This window comes from Hippopotamus amphibius, chromosome 1, assembly GCF_030028045.1.
Source record: "Hippopotamus amphibius kiboko isolate mHipAmp2 chromosome 1, mHipAmp2.hap2, whole genome shotgun sequence".
NCBI lineage: Eukaryota > Metazoa > Chordata > Mammalia > Artiodactyla > Hippopotamidae > Hippopotamus > Hippopotamus amphibius.
This window is the reverse complement of record NC_080186.1, coordinates 199,301,332-199,323,905: the sequence shown is the minus strand read 5'-3', so window position 1 is coordinate 199,323,905 and position 22,574 is coordinate 199,301,332. Positions and strand designations below refer to the sequence as shown.

General features: G+C 42.3%; 1 pseudogene; it reads left to right on the top strand.

Annotated features, from left to right (window-relative positions):
• The first annotated feature begins 484 nt into the window (after positions 1-484).
• LOC130844125 (alpha-internexin-like) lies at positions 485-14,131 on the top strand (annotated as a pseudogene).
• Positions 14,132-22,574: the final 8,443 nt, after the last annotated feature.

The following is a 22,574-nucleotide window of genomic DNA, read 5'->3' as shown; positions in this document are numbered from 1 at the left end:
CAATTTATGACATACCTCTCTCTAGCAGGTACAGGGGATTTCATGGCATGACTTTTATATACTACACACCTCACACCACCTTTCTAATCTTTATTTTCTCCTTCTCTCTTTTTAAAGCTATTTATTTGTTATCTCACTGCGTTATATGCATCTTTCTGTGCGTAAATCCAGTTTTGGAAAGAGTGGCAAACCCCCTTGGCCACTCCTGTGATACCCACTCTCTCTGATATTATTCCAGAAGCCCCTTCCAGTCCCCATATTTGTTCAGGCTGTGCTCAAGGCTCCTGCAAAACTATTCCCACTTCTGCCCGAGTTTTAGGCCAGCTGTGATTTTCATCTTCAATCCAATCCATTTGCTTTCATCTCTCAAAGATTTCTCATGACTTCTAATCCCTAAGAGTATCCCATCCTATTTCTCAGCACTGATTTGAGTTTATTTTACTTCCTAGTCTCTTCTGCTATTTCTAGAGGTGAGTCAGGAAGAATGGCGTATGTGCTCAAGTGTCATCTTCCCATGTAGCCCCCTCCCTTCTTCAGTCCAGATCTGTATCACCAAGAGCCCTCTGAACACGCATAGTCAGACATGCTACAAGAGCCTCAGCTCACAGGGTCCAAAATAAACCCCTCACCTACACCAAACGTGTGTGCACGTGTGTGTGTGTGTGTGTGTGTGTTCCCTGTATAACCGAGAAACTGTGCTGTATCCTGACTGCTCTCTCTCTCTCTCATCTCTCTCACCTACTAAACGTCCAAGCCTTTAGCTATTCCACGTCCTAAATATTCAGATTTACGCATTCCTTGTCATCTTTTTATTGCTGCAGCAGAACAGAACCCAGCTTTATCCCTTTCGCCCACTCTCCGAACGGTATCCAAAGTGATCTGTCTAAACGGCACCGCTCTTCTAGAAATCCTTCTGGCTTCCAGGGGCTGACGTGGTGAATGTGCGCCTTTTGGAGCAGTAACTCCTTTAGCCACAGAGCACCCTGCTTGCCTCCGTCCTCACTCAAACTTTCTTTCCAGCTCTAAGCCTCTGTTCTGCCACGCCTCCGTGCTTTTGTGCCTGCTGTTCCTTCTACTTACGATGCTCTTCCTCGCCTCAGCCCACCCTTCCTGCCTGCCTTCCTTCATTTCTCAGCAAATATCTGTGATGCTCCTACTACATGCAGGCCCTGTTCCAGACACTGAACAAAGCAGATAAGTCTCTGCTTAATCTTAAGAACATATTTAATCTAACAAGCACTTCTCTTACATTCACTGCGTGCCAGGAGCCCTTCCTAGAGTCCATGAGACTCCATTCTAGTAGGACACACGTCAGCCAGATGAGTCCTTCAAGGTTCAGCGTAGGTCCTCCTGAACCTCATCTGCATCTCTCAGGCTGGCTCAGCCCAGCACATCCTGTATGGACCATGACCCCAGGATGTCTGTCTGGTCGCCTCTGCCATGGAACTGTAAGTTCCCTGAGCTGTACTCATCCTTTTATCCCTCTAACAGTATTGGACACCTAAGAAAAACTCAGTACGTGTTGACTGAACAATGGCCAAGCTAAGCAAATTTGATCATGCCATTCTGCTGCTGAAAATCCTTCGATGAGTCACCACTATTAAAGGTGTGAGTCCAAATTCCTTAGCTTGGCACACAGTGCCTTCAGGTTGGCCCCAACCTCTCCTTCTGGCCTCTCCTTCACCCATCATGTTCCTCTAGCTCCAGCCACACCATGCTATTTCTCATGCTCCCCAAATACTGTTCTCTATAATTTCTCAAGACCTACTACAAAATGCTCTACGCAACTGGTCTACCTTTAATACAACCTTATTTGTTGTTCATGAGCAACTCAAAGGTCACATCTGCATACATCACATATTCACCCCTAGGACTGTCACTCCGGTACCTACAGAGTCACTTAGATTCATTTGCCACATTATATTGTAATCATCTATGTCTGTGTGCCTATCTCTCACCCTACTTATTCCACGTGCTTTGAGTTCTTCAAGGGCAAGAATTATACTTTATTAATCTTTGAAGTCTCTCTAATTTCATATGGCATATAACTCAACTCCTAGAATATAGCAGATGATCAGGTAATTTTTGATTTAATGAATAGATTTCTGCAGCTCTTCATTGTACTATGTAGGTTGATGAGAGGAGGGTCAAACCTTAGCTAATGAAATGTTTCTGCAGAAGGTAGAATTCAAGGTCTTAGTCTCAGACCAAATTAGAAAATTTATTTCCAAGCGCTGACCACCTACGCTTCATTTCTCTTGCTTTTCAGATTAAATAATCTGTCGTTGGAGTGTTTTTTCTCATTTCTAGCAGAGTAGTATGTCAGTCCTGTCACCTATTTATTGCCTCCTACATGTTGCATACAGAAGACAATATTGGTTTCTTGAAAGCAGGTCTCTCTTGTCCAATTTAAAATGGCTTTAAAAAAGGGATGAGATGGAGCTATATGTAATGAGGTGGACAGAACTACAATCTGTCATACAAAGTGAAGTAAGTCAGAAAGAGAAGGACAAATATTGTATGCTAACTCACATACACGGAATCTAAAAATGGTACTGATGAACTCAGTGACAAGAACAAGGATGCAGATACAGAAAATGGACTGGAGAACTCGAGGTATGGGAGGGGGCGGGGGGTGAAGGGGAAACTGAGACTAAGCGAGAGAGTAGCACAGACATATATATACTACCAACTGTAGAATAGATAGTCAGTGGGAAGTTGTTGTATAACAAAGGGAGTCCAACTCGAGGATGGAAGATGCCTTAGAGGACTGGGGCGGGGAGGGTGGGGGGGGACTCGAGGTGGGGGGAGTCAAGGAAGGGAGGGAATACGGGGATATGTGTATAAAAACAGATGATTGAACTTGGTGTACCCCCCAAAAAATAATAAATAAATAAAAATAAAAAAAATAAAAATAAAAAAATAAAATGACTTTAGGTAGTTGTTGGAAAGGATCATTTTGGCCTGTCTCAAGCCCATATATTGGTAAACGGAATGTTGCACAGTGAAAAATAGCAAGAGTCAGCTGTAAAGAGTCTTTTAAAAAATGTAACCTATATTTTCCCCAGACCACAAGAACCTCAGACGACTTCACATTAATAGTAATAAACAGTGTTTCTTGGCTCTGACCCCTGCTTAATGTTATAGGGTCTCAGACTTTTTATAAAACCTTCTCTTCCATTCTCAGATAATTTTGAGGGACCCTAAGAAATGATTCAAGTGTTTCAAAGCAGTAAGTCTTCTCAGCATCCACGTGGCCTCTACCATGTTTCTCCCGGCCTCTCCTCTCATTTCTGCGGGTACGTGCTGCTGCAGATGCCCGCCTCCTGCCGTCCAGGTTGTTTGACAGCTCCTGCCGTCAAGGGCAGCTCTGCCACCTTCCATGGCTCCCGACGCCACTGGAAAACTACAGCCCTTAGCAATGCCTCCTGCTGCCTTTGAAACCGTCCTCTTTCTTGGGTTATTGGTTCCATGAGATGATACCTCGTCAGCTTGTACGCTGCACCACTGCTGCTCCCACCACCCGCCACCACTTACTGTCACCTCCCGCCACTACCTACCTGGGCCCACCACCTCCTGCCACCACCAGCATTGCCTCCTCCTCATGCCTGTGGTTACACTATGCAGGCCCCCAAACTCAATTCCCAATCTCACCGTAACTATTTGAAGGAGCACAGTTATTTTAGTTTTAACTTTTAGATCCTTCTCACCTTGTGGCTTGAGTGTAAATCCAAGCAAGTTAGGAAACAAGCTGAGTTTTACATTCGGAGTGTCCTCATACTCCTCCCTCTGGTCCAGTGAGCCCACCAGCTTGTGGACCTGACTCATTGCTTGCTTAGGACGAGCTCAGGCCCCGAGGCTCCACAGCCACTCAAGCACATGCACCTGCTGGGCCAGCCTGGCGCTTCATCCTGGACACTCAAGCTAGCTTCCCTTCTACAAACGCAAGGAAACACATGCATACATAGGTACATGTCCTTCTTGAAAGTGTCAGAGAGAACTCAAAACTCACATGTTTTCTCTGGTAATGTGAAATTGCTCTGTTTTCCCTTGGTATTATGTGATTGTTGGTGTTGTGGAATTCTTCCGAAAAGCTAAGTTTACCTTGAGGAATATCGGCCCGGATAGCTCAAAATAATAGTTAAGCTTTTCAAGATAGGAGGTTATTTCTCTGCAGGGGGGAAGAAGTCTGAAGGTAAGCCAGTCCAGGACTGGCCGTGAAGCTCATTGAGGTCACCAGGGCCTGGACCACATCCATCTTTCTGGTCTTCCATCCTCAACACACAGTGTCCACCGCAGGGCCCCAGGTTGCTGCTGGAGCCTCAGGCAGTATAACTGCATTCCAGCCAGTGGGAAGGAGGAAGGACAAAGGAAGACATGGCCCTTCTCTTTAAGGACACTCTCCACTCATAGAAGTTACATACCACATTTCCACTTAGCTCCAGTGGGCCAGAACTTGGCTGCAATGGCATGTTTAGCTGCAACAGAAGCTGGGAAATTTGGCCTTTACTACAAGTATCCAGGTTTCCAAAGCTACATCAGCAGTTTTGCTCCCACGAAGGAAGCCAAGAATATATATTCAAGGAGAGCTGGGAGTCTTGGCAAAAAAGAGAAGGGTTTGTTTTTTTTTTTCCCTTCTCTTTTTATAGATTTCAAGCTGGTGTGTGGAAGAGGAATAGATCTTTGAATTGCTTGTGCCATCCACACCGGTGTGTGACAGGATGACCTATTGATAATTTAATTCATGTTTCGTCCTTGCGCTGTTGATACGTGTCCCTTCCCCATCATGAAGAGATAGATCTGCCTTTGTCCCCATGTCTAACAGGCTCTTGTGTTGTGGGGCCAGGGGCCAACGTTGACAGGTACTCGGCAGGTACACCCAGCCTCAGCTTTTGTTTTCAAGGCATAAACTCATGGAAACAATGACAGCAAAGTATCTGTAAGGGGAAAGGGGCTCTAAAGTTTGGGGAAAGCAGAAGTGGGTTGGAGAGAGGCCTTACAGCTTCCTGGAGGCTGAAGGGGCCAGAGTTTTGGCTGTCTGGCAGTTAGTAGGGACCCGTGCTGTGCTTGTTCCTAGCGCCCTAAGAACGGCCGTGTGTGTGTGGCTCGGGCAGCCAGATGTGAGCCCTAAAGCACCTCACAGTGTTGGAAATGTTTTCTCTGCCCAAGCAGCCCATTTCCCAGAAAGCAAGACTAAGGTGAACCTGACAGTAGGGTGCCCACCTGTATCCCGGACTTACAAGTGAACTGAGACTGTCATTTAACCCTAGGGAAGCAGAGGCAGGGCCCCAAAATGAGATCAAGGGTGAATTTTCTACCACAGACAGATTTGAGCTTAGGGAGAATCTTATTTTCCAACATAGTGTTTCTTAAGCTACATATTGCAGTTAATATTTATTCCTGCTATGAGAGTAGAGCTGGAAGTAGAACTCAGGTCTCCTGGGTACTAACCTGGTAGTATTCTGGTATAGCTTTGCTATCTCTGAGGGCCAAGGATAGAAGTGGGAAGGATATTGATCACTGAAGAGTGATTCATGCTAACTCCTCAGCTTGCTCATCATTTGTTCTGTTTTCCCACATGGATTTAACCCTACATAGTCACTTTTTAGGCTATAAATTCCTTGAAGCCAGGTACTTGGTCTACTCTATGACATGGACCACTGTGTGTTCCGTTGCTCACACAACCTGTCATTTCATTGACCCTTCCTCACATTATCATGGCTATGGAAATTCACTAGGCACTCACCATGTTTCTTTCCCTAAATCTGGGGCTTGTTATAGATTTATATGTCAGAACCAAGTCTCCAAGGGAAACCCAAGGTGTTATAACCATTGATATGGATGATTTAATAGATGATGTTCTTTTTTCTGAACTTCAAATGAAACCAGTGGGTTATGAGGATTCATCCTTCAGTTGAGTCATAAAGACAAGTTCCTGCCCTCTTGCAGTTAAAAATTCATGAAGCATTTTCAAAAGGCTATTGAGAATCAGACTTAAGTACATTCTTACCCTTTCCTTACTTAAAAATTATCTGTATGATTAAATGCCTTTGGAGGTCTTCACTTTTGCCAATGAATTGTAATCTGGTATTTCTGCTTAATCAAGAATAAACGTTGGGCCTGGTTATCATTTAGTTAAGCTAAAGAAAAATATAAGCATTATAGGGAACCAAGCAACAAAACAAAATATAACTGTCAGTTAGTTTTACTGTGCTTTGCTACATGTAGAGGTTGGCCAGCTTTGAAAATTGGCGTGCCAAGGTTGTCTCCCTAAGGTGGGTAAACCAACTGCACACATGAGGCTGGAGACATTTGTCAGCTACTTCCTGCCCCATGATAGTTCTCTCAATCAGAGAGAACTCTGGTTCCAGTAGGAAAGGCAAAAGTGAGAGGCAATTGATCCCCTGACGGTGAAAACTGTTCTGTGTCTCATAATTGGCCCACATGCCATAGACTGCTGGTGCCTACATTTGTACCTCATTAGGTACTGGGTTTCAAATAGCAGGTTTTGCAACTACAGTATTCTCTGAGATGCCATTGCTTTTGCTATTAGAAACTGGTAAAAAAAAAAAAAAAAAAAACCATCAGAATATTTTCCTCTTTGGTAGCCAAGTTATTGGAAGGAAGGCAAGCACCTTGGAGAACTTGCTTTTTCAAGATTGTTAATGTCACATAACTTGCTGACCTGTTGCAGTTAAAAATTCATGAAGCATTTCCTTCCTTCCTTCCTTCCTTCCTCTTTCTTTCTTTTTCTTTTTCTTTCCCTCTTTCTTTTAAAGTGTAGTTAATTTACAATGTCATCTTAGTTTCATGTATACAGTGAAGTAATTCTATAATACATATATATATTCCTTTTCAGATTCTTGTTATAAAATATTGAGTATATTTCTCTGTGTTATACAGTAGGTCCTTGTCGTTTACCTATTTTATATGTATACCAGTGTGTGTATGTTAATCTCAAACATAATTTTTCTCTCCCTGCCCCCAAAATTCATGAGGCATTTTCAGAATGCTCTTAAAATACAACATGGAACCCCATGTTGCTCAGCTCCTTGGCTGTGATCTCAGAGTCTGTGAGGAATCCTGTAGACGTTCTAACCTTGTCCCTGTCCCTATGCTCATGGAGAAGTTTAGTAAATCCCTTGGATCTATTTTGTGTGCCGTCTGACCTCTCCCTCCACAGCAGGCTCACAGGTGGTAAAAGGCAAATGTCGGAGCCCTCCAGAAAGCTGAGAACTGTCACCCATGATAATAATAAAAGAAAGAGCGGTAACAGTGACGATGCCCCCTCCCTTCTGAAACTTCTCTCAGACAAGCAAGGATGTTTCTTCCTCAGAATTCCTCAGCAAGCATCTCAAGTCTCACTGGACCAAATCAGATCACAAACCCACCCCAGGACCTAGAACCGGGGCCAGGAGGTGGGACAATGCTGATCAGTTCAGGCCTGCACCAGGGGCCCCACAGCTGGCTTCACCCCAGATACGAAGGCCTTACAGAGGGGGTTATGCAAACACGAACAAGAACGGGGTAGTTTCCAGGAGAAGGAGGATGAACGATGGGAAGATACCAGCCGTGCCCACAGCAGCTAACAATATTTATTTAGGGCTCATTTTATATTTTCACAGTTCTGAGAACTTTTTCATTTAATCCTCACCAAAAATCCACAAAGAGAGATTCTGATTTTCTGCACATTTTCAGATGAGAAGATTGAAATCAGAGAGGCTAAGTTAACTTGGTAGAATCACCCAGCCTGGAAGTGGCTTAACTGGTATTCAAATCTGGATAGTCTGACTTCAAAACTCAAACTTATTCAGTCTCCTCCTAAGCTTAGCCAGAGCACACTGAGAGAGGCAGGAGTCATCCTGGGCTTAGGAGACCAAGGAAGCTGTAGAGTCAGATCCAGTTAATTAGCACAGCTTCCTCCCCACCTGTGGTTCTGTCAATAACCACCCTTCCTACTTTCCTTTATACCTTCCCTGAGACCAGAGGAAGGCCTTACAAGGTGATATGGTTTTCTGTGAATAACATTCCCACAAGATAGGAGCCACCGGAAGGATGCTTCCGGGGTCTTACAGATAAGAGAGACAGAAGGAGGCTCTCCCCTAGCAGTTGGTTTCCTTTGGATGTGATAAGACAAGCTTTTATTACCATACCAATTATGTACTTTACTTCAAAAATTGGGTTAAATGATAATTCTAAGAATTTTTTCCATTAAAACCAAGAACTATAGCGTAGAAGATATTCTTTTCCTTTATTTGTAAGGTTAGCACAAGTGATTATTTCTAGTACCAAGAGATAATAGAAGGATCTTGTGGTGATGACTAGACTGGCCAAAATACCACATCCAGAGTCATTAATAATATCTTACTTTGTCAGTTCCCAGGGCTTAGTTCTCTGCAAAACCAGTTTTGTGTTTCTGTTTCTTCCCTGAAGAAATGGGTGTTGGGAATTAAGCCAAGAATCTGTAGCAGGACAGTTGACATGTACCTGATGAATATGGCTCTTCACAACAGCGAGATCCTCTAGATCCGTCTGATCTGTTTCATGACATTTTATTTGGCAGGTTTAAAGGAATGAAATATAGAGAGCTGTCTGGCTTTAGCAGGAAAGTCTTGCCTCTTTTTTTATTCCTGTGTTCTCAGGTGGTGTCATGATTCATAATTCATTTTGAACTGAACATTTATGGCCCTTATCAAACAAACCATGTTAATTTCATAAAGTTGGGTCAAGTAAGGACAAAAGGAAAAGACTTAGAAAAAATTCATTTGGAGTTCTAAGCCTATAGATGGCTAAGAGTCTTTCAAGAGGTGATGTATGCCACTTAAAAGGCACTCACATTGTTTTCTGGACTAAACTGTACTCGCAAGTATTACAGTTTTCTGTTTTAATCGAGTTGCATTTTCAGGTTGCAAGTAAGTTAAAAAAATTAAATAAGCAATAGGATGAGTTGTTAGAGTATTTTTGAGGTCCTCTAAGGCAGTTTTCAGATGATTATAAATAAGAAAGCATTTTGACATCTCAGTATTCATTTAAAACTGTGTCTAACTATTCTACCCCTGTTTGTTAAATTCTCCCTATGTGTCAAGCACTATGATAGTGCTGGAAAAGCAGTGATAAATATGACAGCACAGTCAGTGAGCCTTACCACGTAATAAGAAAGGGGAAAAAATAAACATAATATTAATAAATAATTTCAAATATGAGAAGTTCTATGAGGATTGATAACGGGGTGCCAGGAGACAAAATAACAGTGTGGGAAGGAGGGAGCAACTTTATATAGTTATGGAAGTGTCGCCTAAGGGTGAGAAGAAAGTAGTCATGCAGGTAGAGAAGAAAACAGCATTTCAGGAAGAGGAAACAGGAATGGAAAGCCCTGCAGAGGGAAAGGGCCCTTTACTGAGATAGGGGAAAGTTGGAGATGGGGCTACTTGAAACTAACCTTTGAAGTATCTGTGAAACATTCGAGATTTCAAGTAAGCAGTTGGATAAAGAGCCTGGAGTCCAGAAGTAAGGTCAGGAAGGGAGATACAAACTAGGAAATTATCAGCATGTAGATAAGCATTTACAAATGATCCAGTGGGTAACATTGTCTAGGAAGAGAGGATAGAGAAAAAAGAACCTCTAACGTTGTCGTCAATACAGATGAGGGAGCTAGTAAAAGAGTCAGCCCAGGAGAACAGGGAGAGTGGATATCATAGAAGCCAAAAGAAGAGAGTTACTGGTTAAGGATGGTGGAATGATGGGCGCATCTTTCTCTCCCCCTTTCTATACCAAGACCTAGGAAATGATAACAAATTTTTAGAAAAGACGTAAACCTACAACAACAAGACACCAGTGGCCTCATTTCAATGATTTCAATGATTTCTAGAGGATGGAAAGCTGATGGAGGAGTGACTGAGTGTGACAAAGGAAGCCACATCTCATAAAACACGTAGAAGAGACAGTATTAATGGGAGACCCAACCTGCCCTGCAGAATTCTGGAGCAGCCCAGGTACCAGGATGTGCCAGGTACCACAGAGAACAGAAATGAGGCCAGGGGCTGAACAAAGAGGAATGGATTGAAAGGAAGTATACATAACTGTTGCACCCCTGCATTCTGAATCTCTGGCCAAAACCAAAACAAACAAACAAAAAAGCCTCCTCTCTAGAAATTGAAGCCTATACTCTACAGCTTCTAGAAGTTACCTCCTTTAAATACCTTCCTAGTAAGTACACTAATCTCAATCTAAATCTGTGAGATGATGAGGTCTTCCCATGTACCCAGAGTGCCCAATTAACTTTTTATTGCCTCATTCTTAAATACGAATAGACAAAGATCACTAGATTTTTAAGAAAGTCTCCAACACAAAACAGAGATCAAGGTGAATCAATAGGTAAAGATGACACTGGAGGAAGTGAAATTTTAATGTATGGAACAGAAAAACCTTCAAAAAGATTGCAATAAAAAAAAGAATACTCAAAACAGAGGAAATATATCTTGAATAATAAAATATGACTGCCAAAATATAAAATTCAATAGAAGGATTACAAATCAAAATGGAAATATCAGAAAGTAGAAGGAAAAGTCAAAGAGATAGAAAATATTATTTACAAATAAAATTAGCAATGTAGAAAGAAAACTAAAGCATATATCCAACAACTGACTAATGGAAGTGCCAGAAAAAGAAACCAAATAATAAATAAACTATCAAAGAAATAATGCAAGGATATTTCAGAGGGACAGATTTAAAGGTCTACTGAGGTCCTACAATGAATGAAAAAATAAAAGACCCACACCTAGGTGCATCTTGTTGAAATGTAGAAATACCAAGGATATAAACATGATCTGAAATGCTTTCTCAGTTGGGGGTATGGGGGAAACAACTCATAAAGAAATAAGAATCATCCTTGCGGCCCCGCCCGCCGCACCTCTCCGCGGCTCGCCAGCTCCCGCCGCAGCCGCTCTCCCGGCCCTGGTCCCGGCACCGTGAGCTTCGGCTCCGAGCACTACCTGTGCTCCGCCTCCTCCTACCGCAAGGTGTTCGGAGACGGCTCGCGCCTGTCCTCGCGCCTCTCCGGGGCCGGCGGCGCGGGCAGCTTCCGCTCGCAGTCGCTGTCCCGCGGCAATGTGGCCTCCGCGGCTGCCTGCTCCTCGGCCTCGTCGCTCGGCCTGGGCCTGGCCTACCGCCGCTCTCCGGCGTCCGACGGGCTGGACCTGAGTCAGGCGGCGGCGCGCACCAACGAATACAAGATCATCCGCACTAACGAGAAGGAGCAGCTGCAGGGCCTCAACGACCGCTTCGCCGTGTTCATGGAGAAGGTGCACCAGCTGGAGACGCAGAACCGCGCGCTTGAGGCCGAGCTGGCCGCGCTGCGGCAGCGCCACGCCGAGCCGTCGCGCGTCGGCGAGCTCTTCCAGCGCGAGCTGCGCGCGCGGTTGGAGGAGGCGAGCTCCGCGCGCGCGCAGGCCTTGCTGGAGCGCGACGGGCTGGCCGAGGAGGCGCAGCGGCTGCGGGCGCGCTGCGAGGAGGAGAGCCGAGGGCGCGAAGGGGCCGAGCGCGCCCTGAAGGCGCAGCAGCGCGACGTGGACGGCGCCACGCTGGCCCGCCTGGATCTGGAGAAGAAGGTGGAGTCGCTGCTGGACGAGCTAGCCTTCGTGCGCCAGGTGCACGACGAGAAGGTGGCTGAGCTGCTGGCCACGCTGCAGGCGTCGTCGCAGGCCGCGGCCGAGGTGGACGTGGCTGTGGCTAAACCAGACCTGAGTTCGGCGCTGCGGGAGATCCGCGCCCAGTATGAGTCCCTGGCCGCCAAGAATCTGCAGTCGGCCGAGGAGTGGTACAAGTCCAAGTTTGCCAACCTGAACGAGCAGGCGGCGCGCAGCGCCGAGGCCATCAGGGCCAGCCGCGAGGAGATTCACGAGTACCGGCGCCAGCTGCAGGCACGCACCATTGAGATCGAGGGGCTGCGCGGGGCCAACGAGTCCTTGGAGAGGCAGATCCTGGAGCTGGAGGAGCGGCACAGTGCCGAGGTGGCTAGCTACTAGGATAACATTGGGCAACTGGAGAATGACCTGAGGAACACCAAGAGTGAAATGGCCCACCACCTACGGGAATACCAGGACTTGCTCAATGTCAAAATGGCTCTTGACATTGAGATAGCAGCTTACAGGAAACTTCTGGAAGGTGAAGAGACACGTTTTAGCACCAGTGGATTAAGCATTTCAGGGCTGACTCCACTTCCCAATCCAAGTTATCTGCTCCCACCTAGAATACTCAGTTCTACCACCTCCAAAGTCTCATCCACTGGGCTGTCTCTTAAGAAAGAGGAGGAGGAAGAGGAGGCATCTAAGGTAGCCTCTAAGAAAACCTCCCAGATAGGGGAAAGTTTTGAAGAAATATTGGAGGAGACAGTGATATCTACTAAGAAAACCGAGAAATCCAATATAGAAGAAAGCACCATTTCAAGCCAAAAAATATAATTCTGTTGCTTAAAAAAAGTTAATGCTTAAGGGGGGATAATATGCATCTGACTTGTTAAACAGCCTATTCCTGATGCAGAACACCTGTCGCCACTATACAATGTCTTCAAGGCTTCAGTCTCCTATTTAGCATTGAACACTTTCTTTCTCTAATAAGGAAACCACACCTCAGATGGGAGCAAACCGCAGTCCTAGAGCGATCACAGGGGAGCTACCTAAGAATGCAGCTTTCTCACCAAACGCTCAGGCTTCACAGCGATAGATGGCTCAGGGTCGGGGGAGGAGCAGACTAGGGCACTGAGTCTGTACTCATCCTCATTGGCTGTGAACCGAATTTGAAACCCATATGCACTCACCATACGCAGCTATTACCCCACTATTCAGTCTCACTCCACTTACCTAAGATATAAGATCGCTGCCAAAGGTAAACCCACAGTCCACACCCAACACCACCCTGATAGAGCTGTCTCACTCAATGATAAGTGTTTGTTTAATGGACACTTTCCCTCCCAGCCCCCCTCAACTCCATATATCCTTTTCTTCCATTCAGAAAAAAAAAAAAAGAAAGGCTAGTGCAGTATTTTTCCCTTTAAAACACATTTAGGTTCTTCTCAAGAGAACTGACCCCCTTTAGCTCTGTCTGCTCAGTAGGTAGAATTAGATGCATGCTGCCCATTTCTGTGATGCATGTAATGACTTCCTGTCCGTTTCATGTCCTTCTATTCCTATAGTTTAAAAAAAAAAATGGCAGTGATAAGTTTTATGGTTTGCCCCCAACAAATAAAATAATGAAAAGAGTCCCTAGATTTTAGGCTTTTAGCTTATTCAAATCCATTTCATTAGGAAAAAGGAAAACGTTATTAAGAATGTAGCTTTTCACCTTAACTTTTAGAAGCACAATCATAGTTAATCCCAAACTGTGATTAAGCTGACCTTAGATTTTAGTAGTAAAAGCTAGAAGAGGTGAGTATGTGTATGAAGGGGAAAAGCCAAGGTCTCATTTATCTGTGGCAGTTCACTTGTGATAGAGAATTAGCTGTTTCATGCCTTTACCCTTCGGCAGAATCCACGTATGCCCGTTCCCACTAGTCTAGGTCCTAAAGAGGCCTTGTTTTCACTCCTATGCCTTTTAAGAATGCTAAGTATAGATTATGTTATCGCCAGGACACAAAGCTCCTGCCCAAAAGTAAAAGTCACTTCTGGTCAATCAACACCACCAGCAAATATAAAAAAGAAATCTTTTCTTTTCTAAAAGAGTCCTGCCCAGACAATTTTCCCACTGATGCATGGTTGGTGGGGTGTCTCTTCCCTGCTGGAGAGGAAGAGATGCTCAGACCAGAGAAGGGGCACACACGCTCCTACTCACATGCTAGGAAGTAGATTCTGGAGAGTCCAGTTTTCATCTGCCCAGCTGTGTAGCAGCTGCATTGCCCAGTCTTCCATGTGTGCCAAGTTTGATGCAGAATTAATTCTCTGTTGGAGTCACTTCCACCAGATCTTAAGAGTTGCCATATCTCTGTCACACATCTCCATTAGCAGCTCTGTGGTGAAAAGGACTTGATGCTTTTACTGAACTTTGTTATCCTAGCACACGCTTCAGTCATTCGAGGAACTTGAAAGAATAGTTTTCTTCCTTTCCCTTTTCCCTTCCTTTTTCATCCCTGTCTCTACTCCCCACACTTAACTGTAAAACATTAGGAAAATAAGAATTAAAAGTCATTTGAATCCCACCAAAAAAAAAAAAAGAATCACCCTTGCATCATACTTTGCAATAGCAACACCAAAGGCTAGAAAACAGCAGAGCAATGTGAAATTTCAAGGGAAAATGATTTTCAAACTATAATTCCATATCCAGCTAAACCATCATGTGTGAAGATGGAATTAAGATACTTGATACTTACAAGGACTCATAAAACTTACCCTCCCATATGGCTTTTTTTGTGTGTGGTAATAAAAGAAAGGATAAACAACAACAAAAAGATGACATGGGATCCAGAAAACAGCAGCTCTAACTCATGACTGTGAAGCAAAGTCTAGGACTCTTGCCCAGAGAGAAGGAAGTTAGAGGGTCCTCAGAGGGAAGTCTCCGGGATCAAACCAGATTAACACCTTTCAAATTGGGCTCCACGGCTCCCTGGGGAACACAAAGACCTTTTCAGGGTGTCTCTGAGATCAACACTATTTTCATAATAATACTAAGGTATGCCTTTTACATGGCTTTGACATTTGCATAAGTAAAGATGGTTAAAACTGCTGAAGCTTTAGCATAAATGAGTGTGGTGCTACCAAGGGGTACTAGCAGGTGCTGAATTCTTCTCTGCCATGTACTCCAGTAAAAACAAACAAATAAAAAACTTGTTTAAGTGTCATTGACAAAGCATTTAAAATTGTTAATTTTATTAACCTTGACCCTTGAGCATGTCTTTTTAATATTCTTTGTATCAAAACAAGTGTGCATAATCCTCCATCTACCACAGTATGAAGGTGTTCTTGGGGACAAGCACTTCTGCAGCTGTTTGTGAGCTAAATCAGATGCTTTTGCCATGAAGTACTATTTTTACTTGACTGAACAATTGATAGACAAACTATAGTTATTCAAACTTAGAGTTTTGGCAGACATTTCCTAAAATGAATGAAATGAGCCTGTCTCTTCAAAGGAAACAACTGACAGTATTTATTGCCACAGATAAAATAAAAACTGTCAAGCAGAAATGACAGTTTTGGAAAACTTGTATCCACTACTATGAACCTGACAGGTTCCCGATACTTAAAGACCTTCCTGATGAGATCAGTGGTGATATTAACAAATGTTATTTCTTGATATTCTAAAGTAAAATATATCAACATTTGGAAGACCTGCACAACTCATTGAATCAACATTTTCTAAATAACTCGTGCATGGTGTTATATCACACATTAGCAAAAGAGCTCCTCAAAGTATGAGATCAATAGATTTTAATATAACAGAGTATGAAAACTGCATTGATATGATGTCAACATAATGTAAGCACTTTATTGACTTACAATTTTTAGAATCAATATATAAGCCTAATTATTGTCACAGACCGATGGAAAATAGTATCAACCTTGCTTTGTCAATAGAACAAGTACAGAAGACAGAAAGTAGGACGGAGAAGTGGAAAGAAGAGGTAAAGAATAGGTCGGGCAAAAGATTAATCTCCAAAATATACAAGCAGCTCATGCAGCTCAGTATCAAAAAAACAAACAACCCAATCCAAAAGTGGGTGGAAGACCTAAATAGACATTTCTCCAAAGAAGATGTGCAGATGGCTAACAAACACATGAAAAGATGCTCAACATCACTAATCATTAGAGCAATGCAAGTCTAAGCCACAATGAGGTATCACCTCACACAGTCAGAATGGCCATCATCAAAAAATGTAGAAACAATAAATGCTAGAGAGGGTGTGGAGAAAAAGGAACCCTCCTGCACTGTTGGTGGGAATGTAAATTGGTAGAGCCACTATGGAGAACAGTATGGAGTTTCCTTAAAAAACTAAAAATAGAACTACCATATGACCCAGCAATCCCACTCCTGGGCATATACCAAGAGAAAACCATAATCCAAAAAGAAACATGTACCACAATGTTCATTGCAGCACTATATACAATAGGCAGGACGTGGAAGCAACCTAAATGCCGATCAACAGATGAATGGATAAAGAAGATGTGGCACATATATACAATGGAATATTACTCAGCCATAAAAAGGAATGAAACTGAGTTATTTGTAGTGAGGTGGATAGACCTAGAGTCTGTCATACAGGGTGAAGTAAGCCAGAAAGAGAAAAACAAATACCACATGCTAACTCATGTATATGGAATCTTAAAAAAAAAGAATGGTACTGATGCCCAGTGACAGGGCAAGAATAAGGATGCAGATATAGAGAACAGACTTGAGGACAAACAGTGTGGGGGGTGCAGGGGAAGCTGGGACGAAGTGAGAAAGTAGCCTTGACATATATGCACTACCACATGTAAAATAGATAGCTAGTGGGAAGCTGCTGCATGACAGGGAGATCAACTTGATGATGGGTGATAACTTAGAGGGCTGGGATAGGGAGTGTGGGAAGGAGTCGCGGGAGGGAGGGGATATGGGGATACATGTATAAATACAGCTGATTCACTTTGTTATACAGCAGAAACTGGTACAACAGTGTAAAGCAATTATACTCCAATAAAGAGCCTTAAAAAAAAAAAAAGAATCGGTCAGGAGCACTAATTCCCTCACATCACAAAAAGTCAAAAGATATTACCTGTAGTTGACGGAATAAGAATTTGAAAGTGTTGGTATTTTACTAACTCTTATAAGGAAATAACAATTAACATAGCAAGTATAATTCTATTGAAAAAAATGGGGAAGGGAGAATGGCAATCATGCAAGGGAAGTAAATCCTCATTCATCATCACAGAAGCAAAGAGATAAAGTCAAAAATCAGGAAGTTTTAAAATATCACTTAGAAATATAGAGTTAACTACTGGAAGAAAAAGCTTTTTTAAGGGGTTATAGTTTATTCAATGAGTAATTTTGACTCATTAGAGATTTTAGAGTTGGAGAGTGATAAGACTGAAAGAAAATCATGAGACTATTAACTTGGAAATGGTATTTAAGAGGATTTGGATAGTTGAAGTGAGTGAGGCTGAACCTAAGGAGACTAGTCAAATGTTCTTACAAGAGTCATAATAATAATAGAAATAATAATATGATATCATTATTGTGATAGATTTCACTTGCTGCCTGTCTACACTCTGTGCCAAGAGCTTTCCATGAATTGTCTGATGTTTCCTTATAGCCAGATTTTTTAAAATTAGAATGTATTGCCTCGGGGAAGTAGGACAAGGCATGGGATACGGTGGCATGAGTTGCCAGATAAGATACAAGACACTCAGTTAATTTTGAATTTGAAATAAACAACAAATACTTTTTTAGTATAATATATCCTCAATATTACATGGGATATACTTATACTAAAAAAATGCATTGTTTATCTGAAATTCAGGTTTGAGTGTCCTTATTTTTATTTGTTAAATCGACAACTGCATGGACTGTTTTTTTAATGATGGGCCCTTTTGCACATTTAAATTATATAACCACATGCTAATCACCATATTTCAAATATTTAAGATTATATTTTTTAAAAAGGAGGAGGGTAGGCCAACAGTATCCAATGCCAGTGAAGGCTGAATAGATGAGGTTTGCAGATATGTCTATTAGATTTTTCCACATGGAGAGCAATGGTGTCTTTGACAAGAACAGTTTTAGTGGAGTGATGGGGCTGCAAGCTGGACTGTAGTATATTTACAAGTGAATAAAAATTGAGGAAGGAAAGGTAATTATAGACTTGGAGAAGAGAAAGGTAAAGCATAGGTATGAGATTTGAAGAAAATCTATGGATTACAGAAGTGATGATACATTTTTCTTTCCGTATAGCCATCACATACCTCAAAGTAATTCTTTTCTTGAGCTGTCATATCAAATCTGTGCAACATTATAAAGGATGTTAAATTCTAAAGATAATTTGGGATAATGCCACAGGAAGTACCCCTTCCTGCCCCCAAATAGCTGGGTAAGTAAGGGTCTGACCTTTTGGTAGAGGGATGTTTGTAACAATATGAACATTCTTTATAGAAAGGAAGAGGTGAGTAAAAATGTAATATAGTGATTTGCCATATATTTAAGTCACATATGGGACTGGGATGAGAACTTATGATCCCATCATTCTCACTGACAAAAAGTTACTAAACCAAACTATCTTCTTCCTTAAGAACCTGGAAGTCTAACTCTCATACAATTTAAATCTACCCAGTGCTTGAATATGGAAGGTCGTAGGGAAATACAAATGTGAGTAAGACAAAGAGCCTGCTTCTGGAGAAGAGAAGCTTCAATATAGTGGCTAGACTAGTCAGATTTCCCCTGACTACTGACTGGCTTATTGGCTTCATGCCAGATTTAAACCTACCCTTGCTGACCTCTGTTCCACATACCCCTAACCTGACTCAGTCACTATGCTTCACTTCCCGCAAAGCTCCTCTCAGAATTGGATTTGAGCTGGATTCTTCACCAGAAAATACAAAACCAACTTACCTCTTTTTGGTAGATTTGGTCAAAATATCTGAACACATTTTTCTCTCATTGGAACAATATGCATGACATCTTGCCCCCATTTAGGCTTTCCAAGTACTCTCTGCTCCCCTTCAATTGTGCTATGGTTTAAAAAGCCTTCTACTTTATGTTACTGGAGTCACATATGTGTATGATTAGTCATTGATGGCCTTGAGATGAGAACTTAGTAAAACACTTTAGTTATTATGTTTCTGTGAGCAACACAGGAAGAGTTAAAAAAAAAATCCTCATCTAGTCAACTCTCATGACAAATGACTCATCATTTCCTCTTCAAAGAGGTTAACTTCATCTCATTTTTCTTACCTCCATGTTACCTACAAACTTTGCCATCTTGAAAGCAGCAGAAAAATGAAAGAGCAGCAACAAAATGTGGACAACTTTCTCTTCCTTTGCTTTGGAGATGCTGCTTGCAGGAGTAATCTGATTGTCACTGAGCCCCTTAGGCCATGCTTCTTTCTCTCTGAGGCCAGTCTCAGCATACTTCCCCCAACAAAACTATAGATGTCTAATGTATATGTTTGCTAATATGTTTCTGAGAGGAGGAAGGGATTATATTGCACATTATGTAGCAAATGCTTCCTTTATGTCCATACTGATCATCTAAACTCTTCCTCTAAAATATCTTGCTATAGCAGCTTCCACTCTTCCAGCCCTGTCTCCCACTCAAACTCTCACTTCTCAGCCTCCCTAGCAAGCAGAGGCCCCCTCCGTTCTCTCCCTCAGCCCTCTGAAAACCCTGTTCAGATAATGTAGTGTACACACAAGGCAAACACTGATTAAACAACAGCCTGCCAAAGAAAAATGCTTCTTTAGACAAACCAGGGTCATGTGGTGTCCTTCAAGCCTCCCAGTGAGTACCTTCCTTTGAACCACAGAGGTTATCAAGAGCCATATCAAGTTCTAGGGATAAGCTCTTTGAAGGGATACAATCACCAGTTAATTTGAGGTATTTAGGAAAGTAGGTCAGTGAAAGGTGATTGATACAGATATAAAATTATATAAGGACATATGGTGTGATCCTTACATCATGTTTATCTGTAGAAAGAGAATTCCTCTTCTATATTCATCTGTTAGGAAAGAAAATTGTTGAAAAGTCCTTTGGAAACCCCCGTGCTTTGGAAATCATTTAAAAGCATGTAGATTAATAATAACAAACACTGGGCCAGCAAAGCTATGACCAATTACCTAAAAAGCCTTGGAAACTATTATTAAACTTTGGAACATCTCTTGAATTTCTGAATTGATAATATAATCAGAATCAGTAGGCAAACCAGGAAATATTTGAATAGCTAGAAATTGGTCCTGGACTAATCTCAACCTTAAATTTTTGCAACATGAGTCTTTTGAAATCAAAAGGAACAAAAAATGTAATATTGAATTACTATATCATCAGTCACACATAAGAACTCTCATACCTCCCATACCTCCCTCAGCTGTATGGTCTTCTGGCCAGAAATGGAATGACCTTTGGGATATCGTTTCTGTTTCACACCATTGGATAGCATGTTACTGCACTCTGGCAGTTTGGGACTTTAGAAAATTCTCAGTAAGTGAAGATAAAAAAAATCAATATCAAATGACTCATAAATGCACTGATCTTAATGGTTCTGCTATTGTCATGTCACCCTAAGAGGAAACTCTTCATATTTGGTCAATATGGTGACACTACATCATTCTGAATTTTATATAAAAGAGACAACAGAACTTTCATTATAATATTTCTGCTAGATTGGTCCCATTAATGACTAACATTTGCAGTTAAAGTAAATGCAGGCTATGTTCTCTCTTATTTGTATTTTCTCATAAAATGTGTATGAAGACAATCACAGCAAATGTCAAAATATCACCCCTTTAAAAATTCATCAGCACTGACTCATGCTGTTTAAAATTGAATGGCTGAGGAAACCAGCAGAACTTGAGGGTCAAAATCTTTGGATAATACACTTAAGCCGTTATGAATGGACCATGAAATCCTTATATCATGCTAACTGAAAGTGAAAAAGTGGGATGGTGAGAACTTATATACTGTAATTAGGTTCTTAAATGTTTAAAATTGAATATCATGTGGATTAATTGATCCCTTTACAATGTAATGCTCTTTATCCTAAGTAACATTCTTTACTCTGAAATCTACCTTGATATTAATATAGTCATTACAGTTTTTTTGATTAGTGTTAATGTTATTTCCATTCATTTACTTTTAACTTGTTTATGTCTTTATATTAAAAGTTTGATCTCCCTTTTTTATGCAATCTAACAATCTCTGCCTTTAATTGGTGTTTTTATACCATTTATATTTAATGTGAATATTTATACTATTGGGTTTAAATCTACCACCTTGGTTTTTTTATTTTGACCCATCTGTCTTTGTTTCTTTTTTCCTTTTCCTTGCCTTGTCATAGATTAATTGAATATTTTTATTGTTTAATTTTATCTTCCTTTTTGGCTTATTAGACATAGCTCTGTTACTTTAATGGTTGTTTTAGGATTTACAATACATATCTTTATCTTATCACAGTGTACCCTTAATATGTATAGTATGAAAATCTTAAAATAATTTAGTCCCTTTTCTCCCTTCCTGGCCTTTATCCTGTCATTGGCATAAAATTTATACACATATTATAAATGCTCTGGTACATTGTTTTTATTTTTATTTCAAACAGTTAACTATTTTTAATGAAATTTAAATAATAAGAAAAAAATTCGGGGACCAAAAAAAGATGGCAGAGGAGTAAGACATGGAGATCACCTTCCTCCCCACACATACATCAAGAATACATCTACTTGTGGAAAAAAAGCTCCTAGGGGACACCTTCCAAATGCTGACAGGGGACCTTGGACCTCCAGAAAGGCAAGAAAATTCCCACATAACTGGGTAGCACAAAAGAAAAAAGGGAAAAAAAGAGATAAAGGGATCCTGAGGAGATGTGCCCCTCTGGGAGGAAGCTCTGAAGGGGGGAAAGCTTCCACACACTGGGAGGCACCCTTGCTGGTGAGGACAGACATGGGGAGCTTCAGAGCCCCCAGAGGAGAAAGCAACAACAGGTGTGCAGAGAGCAGAGTGGAAAGATTCCCAAACTGAGGATTCAGGCAGCACTCCCTAGCCAGAGACTCTGGTCCACTCACCCACAGCAGCAGGTGCAGGCTGGGCCCCGAGGCTTGGGCTTTGGAGAACAGACACTAGGGAGAGAACTGGGGCTGGCTGTGAGAAAACAGCCTGGGGGCACAGTGCACCACAGCTAGCTGGGAGGGAGTTTGGGGAAAAGCCTGGGCCTGATGGAGAGGCAGGAGACCTTTGTTTTGGGGTGCTCAAGAGGAGCCTGCTGCTCTGCAAACTCATAGGCTGCAGAGCAGCGCCTGTGCGAACACCACCTGCGACCTGTGACTGCTAAATCGAAACACAGAGCCTGTCACCACCACACCTGCCACCGTCGCTGCCAAGGGTCCTGTGTGTAGGGCAGGTCATTCGCCGCATCCTCGCAGAGGCAGATGTAGCCCACCAGCGCCGGGAGTCCTGTGTACAGGACCAGCTTCCGTGGGAGAGGGCATGACACACCTCAGGCTCACACCGACCTCTGCTACTGCAAGCACTCCAGCAAATTTCAATTAGACTGCCATACCCCTCCCTCCCCTCTAACCTGAATTTGCAAGTGAGCCCCAATCATCCTCTTTTGCCCCCTCTTGCCTGGGTGGGGAACTGATCCTGAGAGCAACCCCCACACAAAGAAAGGACCAAAACCAAAACTGACCCCTGAGGACTGTAGGACCAAAGAAGAGAAAGGGAAACAGCCACAGGAGGAACAGACTTAATACCCACAATAGGCTTGGTAGACTCTGCATCTGTGGATCACCTGGATAGATGAGTGTTTCTACAATAGAGGCTGCAGACTTAGGGGGCAACTGTGGACTGTGGGGGCAAATACATGCAGGACTATTACCAGATTATGGTCTGAGGTCTCCACAGTCCTCCC